Below are 5,808 nucleotides of genomic sequence, written 5' to 3'. Positions count from 1 at the left end.
TCAGGGCAATGCTCTGGACGATCTTCCACTGATTTAAACGGATCGGCCGGGATGATCATGAGATCGGCCTGGACGATCAAGCTAATTTTAAATCATCTAGTTTGCATTCAGGGCGATGCTCTGGCTGATCTTTTGAGATTTATACTGATCGTCCAGGACGATGTCCATATCGGCCTAGACGATATTATCGGCAACTTACAATTAATGAGCTCCTTTGAAGCTCTTCTATTTAAGAGCTCTTGTTCAATATTTTGAACAATCTTTTGCTGCTTCCTTGACCTGAGAAGGCCTTGAGGAGAGAAAGAGAGAGAGGGAGAGAGAGAGGATCTTATGAGGGGGAGCTTGTGAGGGGATTCATAAGGGTTGCATCAAGGATCGCTCTGCTTCTTCTTCGTCTAGAGTTTCTCGTCCATGGAAAGGTCGGTAGAGGTAAGGAGTCAGCATCTGATTGTGGTTCTCTGCCAGCTTCTGGAGGAAGCAAAAGGAGATAGGTTCTCTGCCTTGTCGAGGTGGAAAAAAGAGGTTCGTTGTAAAGGCTTCTCCGCCTAGCTGTGGGAGCTAAAGGAGAGTCACGATTATAGTGCAATACTCGGAGGGCACCTCCAGGGAGTGGACATAGGTCGAGTTGATCGAACCACTATAAATTTTTGTGTTCTTATTTCTTGCTTCCGCACTTTAAATTTTTGCGTTTATTTTTTTTTTGTGGTGTGATTTTGGTTTACGAGATTTTTACTTCTTTGTGAAAAGAATTTTTAAAATACCAATTCACCGCACCTCTTGGTTAGCTTGGGCCAGTTCTATAGGGCTTAATATCCCTAATGAACTTTCAAGTGGTATCAGAGCGGGATTCAAAAATTTTAAGTTTGAAAACTTTTTGATTTTGATCCATGGCTAACCTTAGGAATCGTAACACTACGGAAGGGTATTCTATTACCCAACCTCCTATGTTCGATAACCTACCTTTTGATTTCTGGAAAACCCGCATGTCAACATTTTTACAATCTACTGATTATCGCATGTGGATGCTTATCAAAGAAGGTTATTCTCCTCCTTCTCGTGAAATTAATGGTGTTAAAATTGAAGTTGCTTTTACTGAATGGACTTTCGATGAACGAGATTTAGCTCAATTGAATGCAAAATGTTTGAACTATTTTTTCTGTGCTTTAAAATTTGAGGATTACATGCGTGTCTCCACTTGCAAAACTGGTAAAGAAATTTGTGACAAATTGTGTATCACCTATGAAGGCACTAATGAAGTTAAATAATCCCATTTGAATATTCTCTTGCATGACTACGAACTTTTTCGCATGAAACCTCATGAATCAATTTCTGACATGTATACTAGGTTTACTTAGATAGTTACTTCATTGCATGTATTAGGAAAAGAACTGTCAAACTATGAAAAAGTAAACAAGATTTTGAGATGCTTTCCTTCGTCATATGATGCAAAAATGACTGTAATCACTGAATCTAAGGATTTGAACACTTATTCTATTGATAACGTACTTGGATCACTCATTGCTTATGAGCAAGGGGTGAATCAAAGAAATCTTGATACAGGTGAGAAAAAGAAGGAGAAAACAGTTGCACTGAAGTTGCAAAAATCAGATTCTGAATCTTCCGAGTCTGAAAGCGATGAAGTTGCCTTCATCACAAGGCAATTCAAAAGCTTTCTAAGAAAGAAGCAAAAGCATCATTGGACAAAAGGTAGGGATCATAAACATTCTAAAGGATCTTCTGATATTGTTTGTTATGAATGCAGGAAGCCTGGACATGTGAAAGCCGATTTTCTACACTTCAATATCACTCGAGTAAAGAAAAGGAAAAGGGCGAGGAGAAACCTATGTTTAGGAAGGACAAGAAGAGAGTCCAAAAGGCATTCTTGGCAGAATCTGGTACTGATTCCTCTGAGACTTAACCAGAGGACCAGAGGAAGAGACTACAAAACTGTGCTTAATGGGGGAAGATCATCTTGAGCAAAGTGATGAGGAAGAGGTGTGTAAACCAACTTATGATGAATTGTTTGATATTTATGAAAAAATCCATGCATCATACAAAAAGCATAAGAAGACTCATGCTAATTTAAAATTGGAACTTAAAAATTTACAAAAAGAGTATAAAGTTATTCTTAAAGATCATTCAATAATTGATTCTAATCACATGGCTCTTCTTGATGAATTTGATGATTTGAACAAAAAGCATTCGGAATTAATTAATGAGCATGATGCATAAAAAGTTTCACACACATCACTTGAATCTGATTTAAAGAAATCTAAAGAGAAAGAAAGAAACTTAAGAATTGAGAATGATGTTCTAAAAAACACAAAATTGAGGATTAAAAATGAATTAGATATACTTAAGGGAAATTGGAAGACTCCCATTTTGAATCCAAAGCAAAAACCTAGGAAGAGGCATTATAACTCAAATTTTTTAAGAAATCCTTTTCCTGGAGTTAGATGTTTTTCTTGTGGCATGCTAGGACATATCTCTCACACTTGCACTGTTCACCATAGTACACATTGGGTGTGGAGACCTAAGGTGCATGATTCACAGCATACCATACCTGCATTGCATTATACTTTTTCTAAGAAGGGGCCCAAACCAGTTTGGGTTCCTAAATCTGACTGTTGTTGAGTTTTGCTGGTGTGCTCTCACCAAAGATGTCGTGGGAGCACAGGATAATTGAAAACATGGAGGCTCGCAGCTCAAAATTTCTTTAACTCGCTGCTTCATAATTTCTTGATATTATTTTTCTTTAATTAGGTTTGTGTTAATTTTTTGTGTGCTTTCTTTGTGTTGTTCTAGATTGCTTTGTTTTTGTTTTATTTTTTATTTTTTTTATGTTTGGTTTCCTATATAATTATTTTTTTAAGCTTTTGAATTTTGGAGGTTTAGAGATTATATTTAGCATTTCTAAATCGGTTAAAGGGAGAAATACCGTTGATGATTTCCCTCCTTCTAACCTTGTTTAGTGGTATAATTTTCTTCTCTAAACAAAAGTCTAACTCATTTTAGCCAATGGTTTTTGAAACTAAGATTCTTTTTATCTTGCTACGAAAATCTATCTTGCGCATAATATCCAAAATTCTTATATATCTCTCAAGTTAATTGAGATCTTGCCTTTGCGCTAATCATATGATTTTTTAGTTTTGTTTTGTGGGTAGTTCTTCCCTATGTTAGAGAGAGTGCTCATATTCTCTAATATCTAGAAGATATACTCACAACTAAGAACTTCTTTTAAGAGTTTGTAAAAGAGATTTGAGCTTGCAAAAGATAAAAAGGAAAGTGGCAAAGACGCCAAAATTGAAATAAAAAAGTATATACACAAATGTGTATCAAAAATCAAAAGATGCTCAAAGAGTCAATCAAAAGATTGAAGAGGCATAAAATGAGCCCATTAAAAAGCAAGCTATCCCCTCTTTTCAAAACTTTTAAAACTTAGAAGAACTATGGGTTATGTGAGATTTTCAAAGGCTTGATTTCAAATTCCATGATTGAGAAAAATTACTTTGACATATTATTCATGTGATATTTCTTTATAAACAAGTTTTGAATGGATCTTCTTTTTATCTTATTTAGTTATTTTGAGTTTGGCCTCTGTTTTTCAAAGATAATTTATACCCTGAAGGATGTCCGATCTAGGGTTAACAGAATCGGATATTCTAACTTCTTCCAATTGAAATTTATTAACTTATTGATCTCTTGAAACTCTAAAGTTTAAATTATTTAAGAAATTCTCATATGAATTGCTTTGAAAAAAAAAATTGGTTTCTTTTCAAATTGTTTGTTTTTAGCTTTTTATCGTTGTTCTTTTTCTTTTCTTCTACTTTGCTTTTATTTTATATTTGAGGGCTTTGATCATCACCATCATTCATTGTTTTTTCAAAATCTAGTCACATCGTCCTGACTGATACTTTTATCGTCCTGGACGATAGGGAAAATTCTCTTCAAATTCCCATCTGCTGAACTTTTCTGTGCTTGCTATAATTCTTCGTCCTAGACGATACTTTATCGTCCTGGACGATCTGATCGAACTCTGTTACAATCATGATGAAAGTCCTGGCCGATAACCTATTTATCCTGGTTGATGCATTTTATGGTCATCGGCCTGGCCGATACACTAGATCGTCCTGGACGATCCACGTGTCAGCTCGTTTAAATCTTTAAAATCGGCCCCGGATGGTCCATTATTGGACAATCGTCCTGGCCGATCACTATTCATCCTGGACGATACACGTCAAACAGAATTAAAACATTTTAACTTCGCCGGTACGATCAATTATTGTGCATCATCCTGGACGATACACCTAATCGGCCCGGATGATATATTTTTTCAACGGTCATCCGGATTGGCTCCTCGGGACGATCGCCTATGTCTAATCGTCCTGGCCTATATCTGATCGGCCCGGACGATCGGACCGCCTTTTTGACCAATCGGCCTGTACGCAATTATTGTGCCATATCGTCCTGGATGATTCGGCAATCGACCTGGATGATATGGCCATTTCTTTAAATTTTGGCCGTTCCAGCTATGATTTTCACTTCATATCCCTTCTCCTCTTGTATTTTATTGCTAACTTCTTTCTATGGCTGGTGGGAAACGTGCTCGACAAACTTCTGGGAGTTCTTCGAGGGCCACTCTAGACCCTCGATTCCGGGAGGCAGAGGATCAGGTAGCTTACCGTTACTACAAAGAGTGTGGCATTACCCTTTTCAGAACAATCAATCTTGCACACCTCTCGTATCCGATAATGGATCTCTTTGCCCACACTTTTCTTTGTTTCATACTCACCCTCGATGTCCCTTTTTCTTTTGAACTCCTGCTAGAATTTTATGCAAATCTTCGCATAAATTCAACTTTCACAGCCCTGACCTCCTATGTGAATCGACTCCCGGTCGAGATCACATATCAGGACTGTGCGGAGCTTTTACAGCTATCCACCATCGAGGATAAGCTGCACATAATTGTTACAGATCCTGATTTTGATTGGTCCATGGCAAAACATTTTCTTCGCCAATCCAACACACCCTTTTATGTTGGAGAAACTAGCTCTTTAGTCAAAGATGCTAGGACAATCCAACATGTCCTTCACACCTCCATAATTCCAAATGCCGGGGACCAAATCCACATCACTCCTCTACTTTCCTTGACTACCTTTTTCATTATGGCTGGGAGAGAATTTAATGTCACTGATCTACTCTTTCGCTACATTGATCATTTAACAACTATTCGCGATCCAGGCTATAGGAGGAAACCCAACCTTGCTTTAGGACATCTCATAGCCTACATTCTTGAAACCAAATACAATCTTCAATATCCTTCTCGTCACGACCTTCAGCCTCCTTGCTACTCAAATAATTCTTTCATTATCCTTCATAGTACTCGTCTCCACCCAGGAGATGGGGAAGGTCGGGGGGCTGAGGAGGAGGAGGCTCCCGCTCCCGCTCCTGTTCCTGATCCTGTTCCTCTCCACCAGCACTCACCGTTTGATCAATTGATAGAAAGGTTTGATCGATCACCTCCACCACCTCCATCACCTCCATCTGATGATCAGAATCCCTCATTCTTCGAGTATGTATTTTCTGTTGTCTGTTTTATGTTTTCTGTAGTTTGTCTTGTAGTTTATTTTAGTTTATGTTGTGTTATTTTCTTTTTCCTTTGTGTGTCTAGGACCCTCTTTTTGTGATGACAAAAGGGGGTGTAGGTTATGGTAGGAAAAGTTGATATGCTTATAATTTTGAAATTTTAATGAACTGCTATTTTTTTTCTAAGTTTTTCCTACTTGTGTTTGCCATCATCAAAAAGGG

The sequence above is a fragment of the Dendrobium catenatum genome, unplaced genomic scaffold (assembly GCF_001605985.2).
Source record: "Dendrobium catenatum unplaced genomic scaffold, ASM160598v2 fragScaff_scaffold_621, whole genome shotgun sequence".
Taxonomy (NCBI): domain Eukaryota; kingdom Viridiplantae; phylum Streptophyta; class Magnoliopsida; order Asparagales; family Orchidaceae; genus Dendrobium; species Dendrobium catenatum.
Note: the sequence above shows the minus strand (reverse complement) of the source record.